Source organism: Rattus norvegicus, chromosome 11, assembly GCF_036323735.1.
Source record: "Rattus norvegicus strain BN/NHsdMcwi chromosome 11, GRCr8, whole genome shotgun sequence".
Classification (NCBI taxonomy): domain Eukaryota; kingdom Metazoa; phylum Chordata; class Mammalia; order Rodentia; family Muridae; genus Rattus; species Rattus norvegicus.
The window spans coordinates 68,756,974-68,781,240 of record NC_086029.1 but is presented as its reverse complement, the minus strand read 5'-3'; the positions used below and the strand labels follow the sequence as shown (position 1 = coordinate 68,781,240).

The 24,267-nt window shown below is 40.2% G+C and overlaps 1 long non-coding RNA gene across 1 annotated transcript; it reads right to left on the bottom strand.

Annotated features, from left to right (window-relative positions):
* Positions 1-3,820: 3,820 nt before the first annotated feature.
* On the bottom strand, positions 3,821-22,843 carry LOC134480998 (uncharacterized). Its single transcript, XR_010056137.1, has 2 exons — positions 14,833-22,843; positions 3,821-5,541 (listed from the first exon to the last, which is right to left on the bottom strand). It is a non-coding gene; the product is annotated as an uncharacterized LOC134480998 (long non-coding RNA).
* Positions 22,844-24,267: the final 1,424 nt, after the last annotated feature.

The following is a 24,267-nucleotide window of genomic DNA, read 5'->3' as shown; positions in this document are numbered from 1 at the left end:
GCCAATGATCTTTGCCTAACCTGACCTATCCCTATCCCCTTCCCCCAACTTCCTCCTTCATTCAGCCCCAGTAATTTTGCTCTGTCTCCCTGAATCTGATACCAGAGTGTCATCATTTCTATTTGTATTCACATTAGGGAGCATCACAAGTGTTCAATTTGAACCAGTGTCTAATATGTGGTATAGTTTCTCTCATATCCAGGAGCCACAGGTCCAAGAGTCAAAGGGTGGAAGAATGATAGTTGCATTTGCTGTCACCCCTAGTGATCCACTAGGAAAAATTTCCCTCCCTGTTTCTTAGACCTTAAATTCTGCTGACCTAGAAGTTTTAGTTCCAGAGGGTGTAGTGCTCCTGCCAAGAGTGGTAAATATTCTACTAAACTGGAATCTCACAGTTACCCCTAACCGTTTGGGGTGTCTAATGCACTTAAACCTGCAGTCTAGGGAACAAATAAAATTTTAAGAGTGATCGATCCAGATTATCATGAGAAATTCATATTGCTTCTCTGGAATGGGGGTAAGAAACATTATGTTTGGAGGTCAAGGGATTCTTTAGAGTGTCTCTTGTTGTTCCTGCGAATAAAGACAATGAGAAACAACTATAGCCTCTATTCCACAGGCTAACAAAGGACACAGACCTATCAGGAAGGAAGTTATGGGTCATTCCTTCAGAAAAAGAGTCAAGACCTGCTGCAGTTCTTGTCAGAGGTCAAAGAAATAAAAAATGAATGATACAGGAAGGTAGTTATAAATACTAAAAATGGACCCATGACCAGTTACATTAAAAAAGGATTATAATTGACATATGTTTCTGATGTATTTTGTTAAGAATGTTTTTAACAACATTTGTATTTTCTCTTCTCAATTTTTTATCATGTGATATCACATCAATTAAGAGAATATCAATGGTTATTGTATTTCAGTTTGAGATACAAAAGAATGTCCTTCAAGGGACATTGTTGCTTATTCTAAATTAATGATGATGCATTTGTGGTTTTACAAAGCACATTTATATCATGTTAGGGATAATTATGTCTTGGTTAAATATATAATGCATTTGTGGTTGTAGGTGGGATAATTACATCATGTTAAACATTATTACTGTTTCCATTTGGAAGTTAGTCATGATGTAAGGAGATATGTATGTGTGCCAGGTTAAGATGTTTTTTAGTTGGACTTGAGATGGCTATTCTTGGTTCTTAGTTTGACTATGTCTGGAATTAATTAAAACCCAAAACTGGAGGGCACATTCATGAGGGATTTTGTTTAATTTGAAGTAGGAAGATCATTTTTTAATCCAGATCTTCAGGAAGAAAGACACTCTTTCTTCAGGTCATTTGAGCTAGAAAAGACATGTGTTTCATCTAGATCGGTTGATATGGGGAAACCTATCTTTAATCTGGGCCACATCATCTGCTGGAAACCTATAAAAGGACATGAAATAAGGAAGCATTTGCTCTTTGCTTGCTTGCTCTACCCTTGCAAGCATTTCCATTACTTCACCAGCATTAAGCCTATTTCTTTCATAGTCTAGCACATACTGAACAACAGCTGAGACATCTGGCCTCATGGACTGAGCAAGTACTGGATTCTTGGACATTTTGTTTATTTCTAGCCAATGTGGATTAAATGGAATGCAACTGTAGTCTTTCCAGTAAATCACAAGTGTGTGTGTGTGTGTGTGTGTGTGTGTGTGTGTGTGTATAAGAGAGAGAGAGAGAGAGAGAGGGAGAGAGAGAGAGAGAGGGAGAGAGAGAGAGAAGGGAGGGAGAGAGAGAGAGAGAGAGAGATTCATTCTAGAAGTTTTATTACTCTATTCAACTGTGACTAATGCAGGGAGTAACCACACCTGAAGGATGATTAAATGGCCAGTTCTCAAGTAGGTAGGAACCTAGGCACATGCAGGTTTGTTAATGAATTCCTGGAACAATTAGCACACTTTCAATAAGGTGCTGCATGCTTCAGATAAAGAATAATGGATAGTTATTATAGTAATCCAATCTCACCTGTGATCAGTAAATGATTACACAACTCCCAGTGTCTATTGCTGCAATTCTCTGGGTTTCAACATGTCCTAAATCACTTAATCAATTCAACTGCATAATAACTTTTTATCTTGAGAAACTCCAACTTATATTAACTTCTAGATTGTTGTACTTATAACTAATCAAATTTACCTCCTCAACTTAGGTAGCAGAAACATAATTTTATAAAATATATTATTAGGTGTATGTTGGGGGTTGGTCCAGTGATGCTGTTTTCAAATGCTAAATTCTGTACCCCAATATCTGGTTGCCCCAAGAGGAATGAATTCCTACATACACTAGCCTTTGTTATATAAACCTTGATCCCAAGTTTAAAGTTAACTGGTTAGTAGAAGGCTAGATCCTGTGACTGTCAGTAGAGAGAGAACACCCGACTTGAGGATGGAGTTAGGGGTCTCAGGAGAGACTGGAGGAAGGAGAAAGTATAGAGAAGAGAATGAGGCTGCCATGAAAAGAGATGAACTGTGAGCACGTGGCCAGGAGAAACAGCAAGTAATACGGTACGTACGACTGGGATGTAATTGGAATAGCTCAAAAGCCTGCCCCATCTAGATTTCCAGCTTGCAAATGAAGTAATGGGACAGTATATTTTAGAGTAACAAAATTTACAGATAGAATATCTCTATAAACACACACAAACACACAAATATAAATGCATATATAAATATATATTGGAATATATGTTATATCATATATTAGAATGATATACAAGCTGCAGTACATCTAATTTAACAATGGTTAGCTGTGAACAGAATGTCTAAGAATCCAGTAATTGTTCAGTCTGCAATGCTGGATGTCTCATCTGGTCTTCAATATATTTCAGTATATGTTGACATCTCAAAGAAGTAGGCTCTAATGCCAATGAAGGGCTGGATGGCCTAGCAAGGCAACAACAAGGAGGTAAGGAGCAAAAGCTTTCTTCTTCTGTGTACTCATAGGTATATCTTCTTGCCTCTAGGTCTGAATCAAAGGCATGTGTCTTCCAACCTCAAAGGTCTGAACTAGAACTAGATCCACCCAGTGAAAATGAAGCGAAAAAAAAAATCCTTTATAAGTATGTCCTTTACTTTTGGGTTAGAGCTTCAGATGTAAACAAGTTGACAATTAAGAATAGCATCGGGGGTTGGGGATTTAGCTCAGTGGTAGAGCGCTTGCCTAGGAAGCACAAGGCCCTGGGTTCGGTCCCCAGCTCCGAAAAAAAGAACAAAAAAAAAAAAAAAAAAAGAATAGCATCACACTAAGACAGGGAAGATAGAACCTCTCAATTTCCTCTGTCACATAATTCATACTGCTTCAAGTTCCCCTCTGCTTGATAGAATGTGGCAGCCCAAGTTGAAAGAAATATTGGAAGCACATGCATACTCACAAAAGAGTATAAAAGTCCTATGGTCATGTACTGGCTAATTTTGTGTGTCAACTTGACACAAGCTGGAGTTATCTCAGAAAAGGAGCCTCAGTTGTGGAAATCTCTTCATGAGGCATTTTCGTAAGGCATTTTCTCAACTAGTGGTCAAGGTGGGAGGACCCAGCTCATTGAGGGAGGTGCTGTCCCTGGGCTGGTGGTCTTGGGTTCTACAAAAAAGCAAGCAAGCCAGTAAGCAGCATCCCTCCATGGCCTCTGCATCAGCTCCTGCTTCCTGACCTGCTTGAGTTCCAGTCCCGATTTCTTTGGTGATGAACAGCAATGTGGAAGTGTAAGCTGAATAAACCCTTTCCTCCCCAACTTACTTCTTGGTCATGATGTTTGTGCAGGAATAGAAACCCTGAGTAAGACAGGTCATATAATAGAAATTCTTTATTGTAAAATCTGTACCTTAGAAGTTCTATAACAAGAAAAATTGAGCGTGGCATCGTAAAAAATGAATATTGTTAGTAGATAAAACACTAAATATACATATTAAGAAGACTAGAAGATTTCTGGAATGCCAAACAAGTATTCGAGGAAAGGCATGTTATAGACCCAAGTAAAAGTGAGATTAAATTAACAGAAGAAAATTCTAAAACCTTCAAAAGAGGTATAACATATAAATCCTTGGCACATGTATAGTCCAAAAGAAGGCATTGGATCTCCTGGGAATTACACACGGTAACTGAGACTGCCTGTGGGTGCTGGGAATCAAACCTGAGTCTTCTAGAAGAATACAAAATGCTCTTAACTGCTGGACCATCATTCCAGCATGAAAAAATTAATGTTTTAAAATTATTGAGTAATCTGAATTCAGTGTTGTCTTTTATGAAAGTTTTCATCTTAGTGTATTATTTTAAGGACATTTTAAGTTGAAGGGGTCTTATATGAAGGGCAAGTACACAATTTGAACAATTGTAGAATAAAATATGTAGCCCAAACCTAAATTATTTTCTCAGATTTTGTAATAATTTTCTATTATTTTTATTGTTTAAAAACAATTTTAAATTAAAACATATTTTGATTCTATTTTTCCACTCTCTGAAGTCCATTCAGGTTCTCAACCCCCTCCTACCCAACCGACTTTAAGTTCTTTTTCAAAAAATAAACAAAAAGCCAATGCAAAACAAAATCCAAGAAAACAAAAAACAACACCCCAAGCACATCCCTACAAACAAAACAAAACAAAACAAAAACCCCCACAAACTGTAACCTAATTAAAGCATGCAGAATAACTATCAACAAAAAACAAACAAAAGTATGGAGTCCATTATTGGTTGGTCAGTTCCTGAACATGAGGCTTCTAGAGAATGGTTGATATACCCAGGGTTACTCTATTGGAAAAACTGCTCTTCCCTTTGCCAGAAGGTGTAAATGGCAGCTTAGCATTCCCTTTTCCCTTAATAGCTAGTCTTTCATTTACTCACTAATTCACTTTTCTCAAAATATAATAAAATAAAACAAATACTATCACTTTGAAGTTGGACAAGTAACAGAAGAAAGTGAGGTCAAGAGAAGGCACACAAATCATAAACTCATTTGTTTGCACTAATGGAATCTCATGGAAACACTAAACTAGGAACCATAATATGTCTGCAAAGGATCTGGGGCAGATACTATGTATAATCGCTGAGCATGCTCCTTCAGTCTCTGAGTTCATTTGAGCTTTGTTCATGCTAATTCAGAAGGCCTTGGCAGGCGGTGGTATCACGCACCCATCATATCTCAGCACTCAAGAGGCAGAGACAGGCTTATCTTTGTGAGTTTAAGCCCAGCCTGGTCTCCAAAGAGTTCCAGGATAGCCAAGGTTACACAGAGAAACCCTGTCTCAAAAACGGAAAGAAAAAAAAAAATAGAAGGTCTTGTTTTTGTGGTGTCCTCCTCTGTCTGCTCTGCCTCTTAGGCTCTTTTCACCTCCTCTTCTGCAGGGTTTCCTGAGCTGTGAGGAAGGAATGAGTTTGATGGAGACATTCAATTCAGCACTGAGTGTTCCAAGGTTTCCCACTCTCTGTTTAATATCTGTGAGTCTCTATAGTTGTTCCCATCCAGCGGGAGGTTGCTCTTCTGATGATGACTGTACAACACACAGATCTATAAGAACAGCAAAATATCAGTCAGTCATTTACCACTACGCCCCTCCCCCCCCCTTTTTTTTCAGAGTTGGGAACCGAACCCAGGGCCTTGCGCTTGCTAGGCAAGCGCTCTACCACTGAGCTAAATCCCCAAGCCCCCCTCCCCCCTTTAAGACCTGTATTGTTTGTTGGCTTTTACCCTTGGTTATCTGGACACAGGTTGGTCACCCAACCATTGCTCAGTATAGGTTTCATCTCATGGAGTAGGCCTTAAGTCAAATCAGTTATTGGTTGATTACTTGGACAAGATTTGTGCCACCATTGACCTAGCATATCATGCAAGCAATTCACCATTGTAAAGCATTTGAGGTTAATATGTATATCTTTTAGTAGCATATAGAATACCTTACTATACCAAAGATTTTAGAATGTAGGGGTGAAGAATCTATATTGGGGAATACCCTTGAATTCATTGTCACAGGAAAAGACTTTCTAAACAGAATACTATAAACATAGGCCGTAAGATCAACAATTACTAAATGAGAAAATTTTGAATTTTCACGGTGAAGGATAATTTCATTTGGAGAAAGTGGCAGCCTATAGAATGGGAAAAGGTTTTTTTTTTTTTCTGACTATACATCAGACAGAAGACTAACACTCAAAATTTATAAGACTCTAGATATCAAAAACCAAATAGCCCAATCAAAAATTTTCTCTATATAGAGAATTCTCAATAGAGAAAAATTAAATGGCTGAGAAACAATTAAAGAAATGTTCAACATCCTGCCATCATGCAAACGCAAGTCAAAACTGCCTCGAGATTCTATCTTCCATCTGTCAGAATGGCAAGATCAATAAGACGAGTGACAGTTCGTGCTGAGGAGAATGGGGACTAAGAGGAACACTCATCCATTGCAGGTGGGAGGCCAAACCCACACTGCCATTGTGGAAACCAGTATGGCTGTTACTCGGTAAGATAGGATTCATTCCATCTGCAAATCCAACTATCCTACGCTCCTACATATACCCAAAGGATGCTTCACCTCTCCACAGAGTCACTTGCTTAAATATGACCATTACTACTCTAGTCAGAATAGCCAGAAATTGGAAACAATATAAATGTCCCTCGACAGAAGAATATAAAAAGAAAATGTGGTGCACATAAGCAATGGAGTATTACTCAGCTATTTATAAAAAATTACATTATGAAATTTTCAGGTAACTGGATGGTACTAAAAATAAACATCGCCCGAGTGGTAACCCAGACCCAGAAAGACAAATATGGTATGTATGAACTTATACGTGCATATTAGCTCTTAAGACAATGTTAACCATGCTCCAATCCATAGAACCAGAGAGGATATGAATAGAGTAAGGGACTGGAGAGCACATAGATTTTGTTAAAAGGGGAATAAAATAGCTTTGGATTGAATGTTAAAAATAAATTGGAGATTGGGAGGGGAGTTAGATTAGTGGGAGGGAATATGTGGAGAGACAGCTAAAATTGAGGGGTATTTGAGGAATAGTATGGAAAGTTAATACACTAGAAGCTTCCTAAAACATATACGTATATAAAAACGGTTTAAATGAAATCACTAAACAACAAGGGATACAGAGACCCAACTGCTCATCTCTTGTCACCAAGCCAAGCTTCCAGTACCAGGTTTGGACTATATCTCATTGAGTTGTTTGTGGGGTAGTGAAAGACACCCTGGTTCCCGATTAAGGAGGTTTGAACCCGGGAGACCCTGAAATGTACAGTAGGAGTTAGCCTGACTCCCAGGAAATCAAGTGGGTCACTAGCCTGCAGCCCTCCATAGATTTGTGACCATCAGTCACGTAAGGGCAATGTCCCAAGCCCCTTTGCAGGTAGAGGATGTGTCCACAGGCTCAAGACAGATCTCCATTATTTTGTCTTTTCCCTCCCTGGAGCTGAGGACCAACCCAGGGCCTTTTGCTTGCTAAGCAAGCACTATACCCCTGAGCTGAATTCCCAACCCCCAGATCTCTATTATAATGAGGTACCTGAAGGCCTGGAGGCTTAGACAATGAAACTTTCCTTCCCAGACACTCCTCCCTGCAAAAGGTATTTAATCTCAGGCGCACTCTGAGAAGCCGAGGAATGTTTTACTCATCCACCTTCCAGACAATAAACACCTTGAAACCATGGACTGCCTCTTTTCCTGGGAACCACCACCGTGGGGAGCCATAGAGAAGCCCTTTGCCTACAGAGCTGCTGACTAATCTCCCCAGAAGGCCTTCCTGCGCTCTCAGTGGCGCTAGCTACCAAGGCCAAGACTGCTGACTAGCCAATGACTCCCGGGCAGGACCTGCCTGAGCTCACCTTCCTTTCCCCTCCGCCCAAGGCTAGATCCAGCCCCGCGGGCCCCCACTCCATTCTCAGCTCTTCAGCAGCATCCCAGCGGTGCCTGGATACCCAAGAGCCTGAGAATCCAATGGCCCCGGGCCCTCCTTGCAGGCCCCCGGGGAAATACCCTCTCGCGCCCCCCATTCCCCGCCCCAGCCAGCTCCAGTTGTGTGCTGGGCTCAGACTACACTTCCCCACCCCACCTCCCCAAGCAGTGTCCTGTGGCTTCTCACAGACCAACACTGCCCTGCAGCAGAGTAGAGTAAGCACCGTCAAACTTCCCACATCCAGCCTCCCTGAGCAACCTATAGCAGAGCAAATGCAGGACCCTATTAATCCTATAGTTGTTGGCCAAAGGGGTTCTAATGACCCAGGCTGGTGCCAAGACTATATAGGTTTTTTTTTTCTCCCACAAACTCACATCAAGGCCCAAATGTTGAAAACAAAATTCATTGAACATGGAAACTTTGAACTGGTGCCTACACAGGTCCTAGACTTTTTCAAGTTAACAAGAGCTTGTGTCACCCTTCTGCCCATTCTCACATCACTACTACATTCTACCATGGACCACTTTCCTACGCCTGGCACCGCCTAGGCTTGCTTCTCTGTGAAGGTGATGCATTATGTATGATGCATCTATGCCTCCTTTTGCACAGATACATCATCCTTCACCCTACCGAAGGGGAGAAAGTCTGCTATTGCATATACTTACAGCTTCTTCATTTCCGCTGCTGTCTGCAGGCCCAGAACATAAATAAAGCTTAGGACTGCTTATTTACAGTACTGATAGTGACATACTATTATTGACTGATGCTTGATCTAATGATCAATCAATTGATTGAGACAGAGTCTATTTCTGTAGACCAGGCTGGTCTGCGATGCCCTGTATAACCAGGCTTGATCTCAAGCCTGCTTCAATCAATCTGCCATTGCATTGCAAGTACTGGGAAGACAGACGTGAGCCGCCACGCCTGGCTTGGAGGTTATTTTTTATGTTAGTACCACCAATATTTTTGCTTATAGATGTCATTTCATAAACACATGCTAATAAATGTGTTTTTGTGGTGTGTGTGTGTGTGTGTGTGTGTGTGTCTAACCTATTCTATTCTGTTACTTTTGATTTTTGCCATAGAATCCATCTTCCCATCCTTTTATGGTAAGCTTCTCTCTTCTCTCGTTATTCCATTGGCAGTTAAATGATATTTTACTGGTTGTTGTTTTGCTTTTAATCTAATAAAGTATTAATTCTAGATTCAGGGGCTGAGTTATGAAATAAGAAAGAAAAGAAGAGATATGGGCAAGCATTCAATCCCTAGAAAATTTATTATATCAGGACTAACTGAAAACACATTTTCTAATAAATAGAAAAGCGAGTCATAAGTAGGCTACAAAATACTGACAATGGTCAAGTACGTATCACATCTATTATTGTCTAAAGTTTGCAACTAGAAAACAAATAATTCAGACAAACCTGCATGGAAAGGAGTGGAGATTAGAAAGTACGATTACGAGAGTTGAGAGAATTAATCTAAGCTATGTATTTGGAAACACTTTTAAAGTGGCATCAAGAAGGAGACTATGTGGTGACTCGCTCCCGGGTCCCCTCCAACCCTGTTTGCAGCAAGAAGTGCCAGAAAAAATCACTGTGGCCTGGCCCCAGCACTCAGGAAGTGAGTAGGCAGGTAGAGGAATGATGGGAGAGAAAGAAGCTATCAAACAGGTGGTAGAGAAAGGGAAGACTAGAGAAGCCCAGTGGTTTGTGACCTTTGAACTCAGGTGGAACAGGAGACACAAAGTGGGTTATGGCTCCTGTTCCTTGGGAAATAGCAAATTACACCATCCGTCAACAGAACTAGTAACAAGCCCAAGTGCCTATAGGCCCATACCTTCTGCTTTTGAGAAACTGGCCCCTATATGAGTCACTGGGATTCACAGAGCTTTTAAACTGGCATTAGAAATGAATGTTTGTGGTGGCCTGCATGCAGGTACCCTCCAACCCCTCCAATTCATCTTCCCAAGTGAGGAGGAAGAACAATACCTGCAAAGTGGAGATCTACAATTGACAGGAGATGTCCTGCTGTGTTTCTGTCTCCTCATTCTCCAATCTGCTAATCTTTCTAGTTAAATGTGGTGGCAGTTTAACCATGAGTATGGACGACTCTATGTTGAGTTATGGTTTAACTACTCTGGTTTGACTTTGCCCAGAGATATATTTCCCTTGAGTTCTTTGTATATATTGGGTGTTAGCTCTCTATCGGTTATAGGATTGATAAGGATCTTTTCCCAATCTGTGGGTTGCCATTTTGTTCTATTTACAGTGTCCTTTGCCTTACAGAAGCTTTGCAATTTCATGAAGTGATCTTAGAGCATAAGCCATTGGTGTTCTGTTCAGGAAAATTTCCCCTGTGCCCATAGGTTCAAAGCTGTTCCCCACTTTCTCTTCTATTAAATTCAGTATATCTGGTTTTATGTGGCGGTCCTTGATCCACTTGAATTTGAACTTTGTACAAGGAGATAAGAATGGATCAATTTGCACCATTTGAACCGGCACCATTTGTTGAAAATGCTCTTTTTTCCACTGGTAGGTTTTAGCTTCTTTGGCAAAGATCAAGTGACCATAGGAGTGCTGGCTCATTTCTGGGTCTTCAATTCTATTCATTGATCTACCTGCCTTTCTCTGTACCAGCACCATGCAGTTTTTATTACTATTGCTTTATAGTACAGCTTGAGCTCAGAGATGGTGATTCCCCCAGATTTTCATTTATTGTTGAGAATACTTTTCCATATCCTGGGTTTTTTTGTTATTCCAAGTGAATTTGAGAAATGCTCTTTCTAACTATGAAGAATTGAGTTGGAATTGCGATGATGTTTCTATTGAATCTGCTTTCAGTAAGATGGCTATTTTTACTATATTAATCCTGCCAATCCATCAGCATGGGAGATCTTTCCATCTTTTGAGGTCTTCTTCTTTTTCTTTCTTCAGGGACTTGAAGTTCTTGTCATACAGATCTTTCACTTGCTTGGTGAGAGTCACACCAAGACTATTTTATATTATTCTTGACTATTTTGAAGGGTGTTGTTTCCTTAATTTCTTTCTCAGCCTATTTATCCTTTGAGTAGAGAAAGTCTCCTGATTTGTTAGAGTTAATTTTATGATCAGCCACTTTGCTGAAGTTATCAGCTGAAGGAGCTCTCTGGTAGAATTTTGGGGGGTTGCTTATATATACTACTATATGCAAATAGTAATATCTTAACTTTCTCCTTTGCAATTTGTATTCCTTTGATCTGCTTTGGCTGTCTAATTGCTCTGGCTACAACATCCAGTACTATATTCAATAGGTAGGGAGAGAGTAGGCAGCCTTGTCTAGTCCCTGATTTTACTGGGATTGCTTCGGAGTTTCTCTCCATTTAGTATGATGTTGGCTCTTGGTTTGTTTTATATTCCTTTTATTATATTTAGGTATGTACCTAGAATTCCTGATCTCTCAAATACTTTCAACATGAAGGGTATTGTATTTTGTCAAAGGCTTTTTCAGCATCTAATGAAATAATCATGTGTCTTTTTTTTCCTTTGGGTTTGTTTACATAGTGAATTATATTGACCGATTTCCATATATTGAACCGTCCCTGCATCCCTGGGAAGAAGCCTACTTGATCATGGTGAATGATTGTTTTGATGTGTCCTTAGATTAGGTTTGTGAGAATTTTATTGGTTATTTTTGCATCGATATTCATAAGGGAAATTGGTCTGAAGTTCTCTTTCTTTGTTGGGTCTTTGTGTGCTTTAGGTATCATTGTAACTGTGGCTTCATAGAAAGAATCGGGTAGTGTTCCTTCTGTTTCTATTTTGTGGAATTGTTTGAGAAGTATTGGTTTTAGGACTTCTTTTAAGGTCTGATAGAATTCTGCACTAAAACCACCTGGTACTGGCTGTCCTTTTTTGGGGTGGGGGACTGCTTCTATTTCCTTAGCAGTTATGGGACTGTTTAGATGGTTTATCTGATCCTGATTTAAATTAAATTTGGTACCTGGTATCTGTCTAGAAAAGCATCCATTTTATCTAGATTTTCCAGTTTTGTTGAATATAGACTTTTGTAGTGCGATGTGATTATTTTTTTATTTTCCTCAGTTTTTGTTCTTATGTCTCCCTTTTCATTCCTGATTTTATTAATTTGGACACTGTCTCTGTGCCCTCTAATTTGGCTAAGGGTTTATCTATCTTGTTGAATTTAACAAAGAACCAGCTCCTGGTTTTCTTGATTCTTTGTATAGTTCTCTTTGTATTTTTTCTTGGTTGCTTTCAGTCCTTGGTATTTCTTGCAGTCTACTCCTACTAGGTGTATTTGGTTCTTTTTGTTCTAGAGCTTTCAGATGTACTATTAAGCTGCTAGTGTATGATTTCTCCAGTTTCTTTTTGGAGGTACTCAGAGCTATGAATTTTCCTCTTAGTACTGCTTTAATTGTGTCCCTTAAGTTTGGATATGTTGTGCCTTCTATTTCATTAAATTCTAGAAATTCTTTAATTTCTCTTTTTATTTCATCCTTGACCAAGTTATCATTGAGTAGACAGTTGTTCAACTTCCATGTATATGTTCTGTTGTTTTTGTTGTTATTGAAGACCAGCCTTAGTCCATGATGAGCTGATAGAATACATGGGATTAATTCAATGTTCTACACCCTCCCACACCAGTAAATAATCGAGAAAAGTCCAACAGCTAAATCATATGGAGGCATTTGCTCAGCTTAGGTCCCCTCCTTTGACATGATTCTAGCTTGTAGAAAGTTGGAACCAACTATCTTGGAAAGTATTATATGTGAGAGATGACCAGGTTATTGGAGAACTATCAGAATTCACTGTAAGACTTTGAATCTGTAACATTTAGCAAGGATTTCAAACACAAATTAATTTACACCAAGAAATTATCTTAATCACTAAGAGCCATCAAAATTTCAATTAAAAAGAAGTGTCATTTATGATAGTGAACAAGAACAAAGAACCACGACATTGGGTCAGCAGAAATTACAAAAATTGTATACAAAGAAAAATGTGGGGTTTCCTAAATAGGAATGTGGGCTTTCCTAAATAGGAATAATTCCTATGAATTAACATATAACAATATAAAGTGAGAGAAATTACACTGAAAGGGATGGCAACCTTCCAACAGTACTCTATAGCTAAAACCTACAACTATCCAATAAATTAATCATTGAAGATGCACACACTGAAAAGAATCCTTGTATTCTTAAATTGGAAAACCTCAAATAATCAAAATAACTGTTCTATTGACAGTGATGCAAAGAGTTGGTATAATTTCCATGACCTTCTCTCTAGAACTAGCAGAAGAATCCAAGATGTCTAGAACAGTGAAACCTCATCCCTTGTCAGAGTCACTGTACCTCTTGACTTCAAAATACACCATGAAGAAGTAATTCATTACAACAGCATGGCATTTGCAGGACACAGACTCACTCATAGATGAGCAGAACAATAGACACTGTGATAAATCCATATATCTACAGAAAACTGATTTTTCAATACGGGTACTAAGGACATACTCAGAGATACACGGAGAAAGAACAGTGGGCTTTTTTTTTTGTTTTTGAAATATTGTCAGAGAAATAGAATTGCCTACAAGGAAAAGAATTATCAAGAACAACAAAGAGGCCCTCTTCAGAAAAGAAGAAAATATTCACAAACTCCATATCTGAGAGTTTGATATTTGAAGATACATAAGGAACTTAAGAACTAAAAAAATAAATTACTCGATTTTATGGATAATAAACCTAAATAGACATCTCTCAAGGGAGTCATACAAAGTGGCTAATATAAGGAAAAAAAGCTTACCATCAGTAATCATCAGGGACATACAAATAAAAGCTACCAGAAGAGAGCAGCTTACCTCATAAGAGTAGTTACCAAATAGTTATCAAAGAAACCAAAGAATGGGGCTGTGTGTATGTGAAGAAAGGAAACTTTGCTTCTTGTAGGTGAAATGTAAATTAGTATGGTCAGGGGACAGTAAGAAGGCTTCTATAAAAGGAAAAAAAAACCAGAAGTGTTATATAATCCCGCTATGCCATGTCTGTGTGTGTGTGTGTGTGCACGCACGCGCGCACCCGCGCGAAATACACACAGAAATGTGGAAAAGGAATCATTATATCGATTATGTTGAGGAGACAACATCTGGATTCCCATGTACTCTGTGGTACTATTCACAACAGATGAGAAACGAAGTAATGCCTGTTTATTACTGAAGAATAGATTAAGAAATTGTAAAGCACACACCTGTGTGAATATTATTTAGCCATAAACAGGAAATTCTGGCATTGTCAACCACATGGATGTAACTAGGTGCTTATCCGCATTAAGAAAAATAATCTATGAACATAAAGACAAGTTCTGTATAATCTTGTTTAGACAAGGAACCTAAAAAATTGTGTCATGGAGTTGAAAGTAGAATGGTAGTTATTAGAGGTTGGATTAGTGGAGGGTAGGAGGGATAAGGAGTGGTTGATCAACAAGACTAAGTTATGGGTAGAGTAAGACTTCTGTGCTAATGCACAGAAGGGTAATTATAGATAATGATTACAAGCTGCATTTTTAAAACCTAGAGGAAGAGATTTCAAAATTTTAAACATAAATGATAAGCATCTGTTTAAACAGATATGTTTAACCTGTTGTCAAAATACCTTAGTACTCCATAGACATCTATAATTTTTATGTATCAGTTCAAATAATTCTAATTTTAATTTCACAACTTAAAGACATTAATATTTATAAAACCTCACTTGAATTTGCTGTTTCCTGGAATAGGATTATGTATAAAAACAAGTATTTGTCTCAGCTTATTTCTAAAATGATAATTGCTGCTAGCCAATGCATGATTCAATTTGAAATGATAAATCATAAAGAATATCTAGTGACATAAAAATATTACATACTTCCAATTAGATCTGTCTGGTGGTGTTGGCTTATCAAGTTCTCGGTTTCTTTTGTTGGTGGTGTGGGTATCAGAGTTGGTATTGTGTTAGACATCTGCAGTGGTGATGGTTCAGGCAAGTTCTCTGACCTAGAGATACCATGAGAATTACAGAAATAAACTGAATACTGACCAAATACATTGGCAGCACATTGCAATCACTGGTTATCAATTAAAATTAAAGACATTCATATACTCTCCTATCAAACACTTGACCAATATATTAGAACTTGCGAAATGTTTTTAATTTAACATAATGAGAGCAATAGTTTATGGTGTGTCTCCATAGAGGTCAGAGCCTTATATCATAAAACTTATCCTCTGCTCCACAACCCTCGATTCACACATGTAGATATTTAATTAACATACTCCCTAGGATATAAAGTAGGCATTTAAAAATTACAGCGTTCAAACTCTTAATCCTCTCTGCAAAGGTTGTTCTTCCTCTACTTTGTCCCAATTACTATAACTTGACTATTATTTTTACCTTAAATTGTGAAAACAGTAATTTATGATCTCTCTTCACAGTGATCATAACTTCCATATTAGCAAACTTATTTATCATTTGCTCCAAAAAATCCCAAGTTTTACATGTGGATACTTAATTAACATAGCTCCTGGGTATAAAGCAGACATTTAAAAGTGACAATGTTCCAAACAGAATTCTTAATCCTCCCTGCAAAGATTGCCATTTTTCTATTCTTTCACATGTTTATGCAAGTTTTCCTTAGTGTTAAATCACTTGAGTAAGATAAGTAAGATAAGTCACTCTCTCTCCGCAGCTGTCATTCAGGAAATCCCATCCTACATATAGCTTTAATCCCTCCTCCTCTTTTCAACCTCTTGATTCCAGACATATGTCATCCTGACTAGTGTAGCAGTCTCTACATTCTTCTCTTATAAGGTATGTCTTCCGCACTCCAGTGACAGAGCTTTCTAGATTATAGAGAAGATTCTCAAGCTTCTTTGGTTTATACATTTCCTTGGATTGCAATGTGGTAGAACAAATACACCAAAGGTTTTTAAATTTAAAGAATATATAATGACAGAAAAACAAATCACACGCCACCAATTAGGTCTACAGTTTTTCCTGTCACTGCCTAGTATCGTATTTACACTTATCTTCCATCGTGCATTGCCATCCACCAGGGAGCTGGATAAATGGTGTAAGACTCTCAGAGAGAATCTTCCCTCAGGAGGGAGATCCTCAAGCCCAATGACCAGACCGAGTCCACAGGCTGCAATCTGCAAGAGGATTTTTATTGATCAGGATACACAGGTATCTGTGGGCGTCCCAGTCAATTCGGAAGACTGGCGCGCCTAGCAGAGCCAGGGTAGGCTTTTTATAGTATTTTGGGGAGCAGAAGCAGGCTTACAGAAGCAGATGCATGGTTACAGGGATGTGATTGGTGGAGTAAATGAGACATACGTGTACATCACCTATTTTGGCTATAATCATAACAATGAGTTAGCAAAAAGTACATGGTGGTCGGGTCTCCCGGGGGGTCGGGGACTGTTTCTTTTTCCCTGCCAGGTGGCCCATGGAGCAATGCCCATATTTTAGTCTAGTTTCTGCATTTTGTTTTCTTTTCTGGTCTGTTTCGTCTAAATGATAGGTCAGCTTGTCCCACATATCTAAAAACTTACTTTTTACTTCTATAGTTGAGGGCCTTCCCTTTCTGGGAGGGGGTCTTTCATTCCCCCATTTTCTTTTTGTCCTTGAGTGGAATCTTCCACTCAACTTGGTTAAGGTACCTCTGGTTTTTTGTTTTTTTTTTTTTATTTTTTTTTACCATCTGATACTGTTGTCTCAGCACAAAAGTTTGAATGACTGAAAGACTATATCTCTTATTATTCCTGTCTGATCTGTATAGAAACATTCTTCTTTTAGTGTAGCACACAGACTCTTTCTTTAAGGAATATCAGGTCTAATTTTTTTTCTATTTTGAAGGACTACCTCTGAGAGGGAGGTTAGGTGTTCTTGGAGGTCAGCTAAAAAGGCTTTAGGATTCCAATCTGAACACTATTTAAACCTATATACCAAGGTCATGACTATCTTAGAACTTTTAAACTCATGGTCCCTGAGGCACAGTCCCAAGAAGTGTTAGGAGTACTAACATATGCAATGTTACATCATTTGTAATAAAAATCAAGCCTATCCTTACACCTATTCCGAGGGAACCCAGGGCAAACAGGCTATTTTGAAATTCTTGTTTCTAAAACACACTCCTCAAGTGAGCATTATAGCAACCTCCCAGTCACTTAAGTCTAGGGAGCTTTTTGAAGATCTGAGTGTCCCTCTAGGTCCCAGCTCTCAGCCCTAACAGCTAGTATGCTGCTGGTGAGGGCTGAGACTTGATGGCTGTCAGGGTGGTCAGCAGCACCAGGTACGGTCCTTTCCAGCGAGGCTCGAGTGTCTGGGCTCAGTGTAGCTGCAGTCTCTAACCTGGAACTGATGACATGTCTCAGGGGTCTCCGGGGCATAGGCTGCTGTCAGCTGTGAGCAGATTTCTTTCTGTATCACCTGTAGGTCTTTTAGCCTGGCATATAAATCATTATTACTATGACATGTTGGTTCAGTAACATCATCTAATACAGTCAGGGGAGCTGAGGCCCCATATAAGATCTCAAAGGGGGTAAAGCTGAATCTGGAAGGGGTATTTCTTGCTCTGAAGAGAGCAAGAGGGAAGGAGTGTCACCCAGTCTACGCCAGTCTCCATGGTCAATTTGGTCAGGGTCTCTTTTAGAGTCTTATTTATTTATTCTACCTGTCCTGAACTTTGAGGTCTGTAAATATAACGTAATTTTCAATCAACCTCTAAATACTTGGCCACACCCTGGCTTACCTTGGCAACGAAAGTAGGGCCGTTGTCTGACCAGATTACCTTGGGCACTCCAAATCGGGGGAAGATTTCTTCTAGTATCTTCTTGATGACTATTGAGGCCGTCTCTTGCTTGGTGGGGAAAGCTTCTATCTATTCCTGAAAAGATATCTATAAACACTAGGAGACATTTGAAATCATATTTTCCTGGTTTTATCTCTGTGAAGTCCACTTCTCAGTAGTATCCAGGCCGTTCCCCACGGAGTCAACTTTCCTGAAAACAGTTACCTTTTGGCATGGTATACATCAGTGCACTATCTGTTCCATGAGATACTTGAGACCTGTAACATAATATTTAGTTTTTGAAAACGTCTGGATGAGTTTGCTTACCCCTAAGTGAGTCTATTGATGCATTTGTTTTACCATGGCCTCTGCCTGTAAAAATTGTAGCAGGATCTTCTTTCTCGTTGAGGTGTACCAGAGTCTCTTCCTCGGCCTGGCTGGGTCATGGAGGGCCCTTAACAGAGCCAGAATCTCTTTTTTTTCTTTCTTGCCCTCAGATGTCAGCAGGTCCCTCTGCTGATGGGCTGTAGCAAAGGCATACGTGCTGTCCACATAGATGTTAAGTCCCTTTCTCAGTCCAAGGGCTTTGGTGAGGGGAGCGAGCTCTACCCTCTGAGTAGAAGTGTCTTCTGGTAGGGCCTGAGCCCATATGATTCTGTTTCTATCTACCACTGCTGCCCCAGCCCATCTTTTTTCTTCTCTAAGAAGCTGCTCCCATCTATGAACCAGATGGCATCTACCCCCTCTGTTGGCTGATCAGTCCGATCTTTATGCCACTCCTGTGCTTTAGTGAGCACCTGGTGACAGTCATGAAGGGGGGTGTCTAGGTCGGGGTCCGGGAGCAGGGTTGCAGGGTTTAGACTCGTAGGGGCAGTCTGGAATCACAAGGAACAAGTGGGATACCCGGCCCACGCCAAGGTCCACCGTTCTTCGGGTAGTCCATGAGTATCATTTGTTGCCGGTAGCCCCTTGCACTCAAGGTCTTTTGCTGGACACTAGCCCATTTGGGCGTAGGAGCACAGAGTGTTGGGCCCCCGTATTCACAAAACAACTGGGCAGGCTTCCCTTCTATCTTAGCGCATAGCCAGCACTCTAGGACCAAGAGGCTTGCCTTCCGGGCTGCTGGAGAGGCCTCTCTTGTTCTTCCTGGGGCAGTCCCTCACCCAATGTCCTTTTTCTTTGCGATAGGCACACTGATCTTTAGCTAGGAATTCTCTTCTGTGCCAGGTACTGTCTTCCTAGGTTCCCTAACTACTGTGGCCAGTATATATTCCTCTCCTGTCTTTTATCCCTCTTTTAGCTTTCTAGCTTCTTCTTCCTTTTGTCTCTTTTCTTTCTTAGCTTCCTGCTCTTTTTACCTTCTTTCCTCTTTCTCTCTCTTCTCTTCCTCAGTCTCTCTCTCATATCTTCTGCATCTTCCTCTACAGCTATTAGATGCTGTCCACTTATGTAACTACACTTCAACTTTACTTTCTCTGCAACTTACACTAACTCTCAGCAACTTAGCTTAACCCTTTAAATTTCTGTAACTTTCTCTCTTTATATCTTTTCCTTATCTTAGCCAGATTGGTGGGGCAGTTTTCAGCCCCTCAGAGACCCACCCTTGGAGTCTGGCGGCAGACCTGGAGCACTCCCTACCTTTAGGCGCATTCAAGTCCTTTAGGCGCATTCAAGTCAACAGTCAGGAGTGAGGGTCTTCTATCCATGTCTGGAACATTCTTTCTGGCCTCCAGTAGGATTCCGTCTTTCCTCGGTAGTAAAGAAGACCTGTAATAGTTACTAACAAGCATCTCAAATGGGATGTGAGAAAACAAGAAGAGAATCTAGAGAATAGAGGTTCACTGAAGAGGACAAAAAGCATTTAGTCACACAGCTAAACCAGGAGGACTTTTGGGACAAAAAGGCCATTGTAAAAATAAGCACAAGCTTTGTGTCTGTGAAACAGAACGGCAAGCAGAGAGGGAGCTGATCTGTTACCGACTATCTCTCTGGACTTAAGAACTAATAACAAAAGGATGGAGAGATGGTTAGGACCTGGGTGCTAGATGCCAAGTGGCTGACAAAAGAATTGTAACCAGTTCACCTGGGACTTTCAGGACCTCAGTAGCAGCCCTTTACCAAACTGTCTCAGTGGGCTAAAGGCCCATGGAAAAGAAAACATTAATCCTGACCTTGGCCACAGCCAAAGCCTGAATTCTAAATTTTGACTGGCAAAACAAAGTTCTTCACAGTTTGTTGCAGATTCCCTCCGAAACTATCTCAGGGGCTTCTCTGTCCCCCAACCTGGGGCATTTTGACCACAGGGGTAGGAACTGGCTGCTGTGGGGATAGGATCAAAGGCACTCTCCATGTCAATGATGACTAACAGGGAAGGTTACTTAATGTTGGAGATCAACTCCTCTCTTGGAATAGGGCCAGCAGATATAGCAGGCTCCCTTAAAGAACTTCTCTTAATGAACACTCTCCTTCTGTGAGCAAGTGTTGAAGGTCTGGGCACTGAAAGCAGCAACTGGAATTATTATTATTTTCAGGGCCAAAAGTCTCATAAAACAACCACTAACTCTACGCTATCTTCTTGTTGTCAAAGCGTCAACCCCAGCCGGCCTCATCACCTTGAAACTCCTCTTACGCTGACTTGGCCAGAGCTGCACCACTGCCCACGCGCAGCCTGCAGCTTGCTAGCAGGCCTGCATGCTTGTCACCCTCAGCCCCTACATTTTCCTACTCTGTGTTGTCCCTTCCTTAGAAGCTGTGAATGTTTAAGCAACAGGGAGAATTTTTCTTCAGGATCTAAGGTAAAGCTTTCAGGCTCTTGTTAATACCTGCTTCAGACAGGGTCACTCACTAACCTGGAGTTCTTCATACACAACTGTTAACAGCAGCTAGACTGGACAAGGGGAGCAAAGGGAGGGGCATCTTTCCCTGGGGAGGAGGCCCAAGAGAGAAAGATAAAACTCCCCGGCAGAAAACAATTTTTCTCAAGCAAATTATTTCCAAGTTAAGCACCAAGAGGATCAAGTAAAACTCCTTGACAAACAAAGCAAATAAATAGTTTCATGATTTCAAACACAGTCGTCAGTCCAAGATTTTAAACACAGTTGTCAGTCCAAGATTTCAAACACAGTCGTCAGTCCAAATTCAAAAACGAAACAAAAGCCAAAAAGACACTCGACAATACCACAGAAAACAAACCAGACAAACAAGACCAAGACAAAGCATCCTATAACCAGTTTCCACAGATGTTCAAAGAAAATTAGGACACAAAGAAGACAAACAATTCCAACAGTCAGACAGACAGACGCACTGCACGGCTTCGGTGTCAAACTGAAACCAAAAATTCAGACAGAGGCGACGAGGGTCCGGATCCTTCAGTGGATCTGGCTCTCTCCTCTCTCCTCCAACCCAAAACCACGTATCCTTCCGATACAGGCTAAGCCCCGAAAAACCGGGCTCCAAACACCCTTGGAACGTCTTCCAGGGCTGCGGGGGAGAAGTCCGAGCTCGTCAGCTCCTTCTCTGGCCCGCCCAAATACAAACGGTCTAGACCCAAGCCAAGTAACTAAGCATTTACAGAACAAGTCACAAAGCAAGACAAGACAGGACAAGACAAACACTGGCCAGCTTACCTCCCGGTGGGTGGTCGGTGGTCTCTGGGCAGAGGATCTCCGATCCCGGACGAGCCCCCATATGTAAGACTCTCAGAGAGAATCTTCCCTCAGGAGGGAGATCCTCAAGCCCAATGACCAGACCGAGTCCACAGGCTGCAATCTGCAAGAGGATTTTTATTGATCAGGATACACAGGTATCTGTGGGCGTCCCAGTCAATTCGGAAGACTGGCGCGCCTAGCAGAGCCAGGGTAGGCTTTTTATAGTATTTTGGGGAGCAGAAGCAGGCTTACAGAAGCAGATGCATGGTTACAGGGATGTGATTGGTGGAGTAAATGAGACATACGTGTACATCACCTATTTTGGCTATAATCATAACAATGAGTTAGCAAAAAGTACATGGTGGTCGGGTCTCCCGGGGGGTCGGGGACTGTTTCTTTTTCCCTGCCAGGTGGCCCATGGAGCAATGCCCATATTTTAGTCTAGTTTCTGCATTTTGTTTTCTTTTCTGGTCTGTTTCGTCTAAATGATAGGTCAGCTTGTCCCACATATCTAAAAACTTACTTTTTACTTCTATAGTTGAGGGCCTTCCCTTTCTGGGAGGGGGTCTTTCATTGGATGTGTATTTTATTATATTAACCCTACAAAGTAAGATTTCCATTTCACCTTATGGCTCAGTTGGATCTGTCCCAGGCTTCCTGGCTCTAGATCTCTCTCTCACCCGTTTCCCTGGACCTTGTGCTTTCTTCTGTGAAAACTCATTCTCAATAAAGAATCTTAAACTTGTGATGGAGGGATGGCTCACCAGTTAAGACAACTTGTAGCTTCATTAGAGGACCCTGGTTCAGTTCCCAGCACCCATATGGAGGTCTCATAACTGCCTGCAACTCAATTTTCACACTCTCTTCAGGTCCTCACTGGCACCAAACATGCATGTAACATACAGAAACACACAAATAAAAGAAGCTCATAATATAAAAATAAACATTTTGCTTTAAAAATTAGTACACTCAATTTACTGTAACATAAAATGCCTGCTAGTGGTCAAATTTTTAATCACCGGATATCAAGAACTGTCTAGCACATGGGAACAAGATTTCCTTCACTATTCTTTTCTCGATAGATTTTTCCAGAACCCCTGGAATTAAAAAAATATTTCCATCTAGCTCTATTGTATCTAGTTTCTCTGACACATCAGGTCACTATTGCTATATCTGTCTGTCTGTCTGTCCATATATCTTACCTTTCCTTTTTGAAATGAATATAGCAATGGGCCCCAATGATGATCCATGAAATGAGAAACAATATGATGAATACAGTTGCTGTTATCTTCCAGTTTAAACAAGGATTTGTGGTACCTGAAAACCATAAACCAGACAAATTGTTTCTCTGGTTACACTACGTGACTATCCTGGGGCCTTACATTTGTAAAGCTTTCTTGTCTTGCTACAGCTTCATTGCCATCAGACGTACTCTATGAGAGGCTTTGTCATTACCAAGGAATGAAAAGTAAGATCCCAGATGGCAGGTGCTACTTCTCTTTATAATTAGGAATGCGCATGCTTTTCAGAGAGCCACTGTGGCTTCACCGATGAGATTTTATATAGTTTTTACTATTCTTTTCCAACAAGATGCCACATAGCCATTTTAGATAGGTGGAGGAGAATGAACGTGAAGAATTTTGCACAGAAAAATGAACTTTTTTCTGAGTTAAGGTAATCCCAGCAGAAAAAACTACATATGGAATTTCACCAGAATGAGAAATTCACATCTCCAATATTTAACATAAAAATAAGCAAGGCATAACCTTCTTCTCCACTGATAAATTGCTTATTATTGACATTTGCATTTTAATAAATAATTAATATCAACCTTAATAAAACAAACAAAATATTTATAGAAGATACTTATGGCATTTAGTTCATAAAATCCAGTTTTATGAGTTGGGAAGAATTGACCAACCTTAGTTTCAATATACAAACAAAATACAAGTAATTATTTCTAATATTTCTTGTGAATCCTTATAAACAGCATTAATATAAAATGGTTAAATGAAAAGCAGCAAAACTATTGACATGGGCTTCAGTGTGAGGAAACAGACCTAGAACACATGTAACATAAACAGAAGAATGAAGCTCCCGGGATGAAGGATAGAGACAATGAGTGAAAGAAATGATGGAAGACTTTCATGCTATTAATCCCAGATACAACTGAAAGGAAAAAATACTTCCTCAAAATAGGTAATGAAGAAAAGTCTTTTTAAGGACAAGCAATTTTAGCCCATCAACCTCCAAGTTTGGGTGGAGCAGGGGCTCAGGGCTTTCCACCTCCTTCTGTTGAACTGTTCTCTACTGATACATCAGGGAAACGGGAAACCTTGCCTCTAGTTGTGTATCCAATCACCTGGTGACACCCACTCTCCAGTGGCTATTGCCACTGATGGCCTTGGTTAAAATAAGTGGGTCATAAGGCCAAAAGTCATGAACCTGGAAGAGGAAGCCATGCGAGGAAGAGGTGTGGGGTGGCATGATTGGAGTGGGAGGGACGTAAGAAAGGAGAGTCAAGGAATCAGAATTCATTGTCTACGTGTGTGAGAGTTCCAAAGTTGTATCTTAACTAATAAAAATGGATGATTTCTGAGAACAAACTTTAAATTAAAAGCTGGGTGGGAGAGGGGGGTGGTTGGGGAGGGGAACACCCTCATAGAAGAAGGGAGAGGGAATAGGATAGAGGTTTAGGGATGAGAAACTGGGGAAGGGGATAACATATGAGATGTAAATAAAAAATATCAAATAAAATTATTTTCATTGCAAAAAAAAAAAAAAGCTTGAGTCTCAAAGGAAGGAAAATACCATCAAAGTACTTGAAGAAGATGTTTATACACTCAGAAAACATGAAGAAAAGAA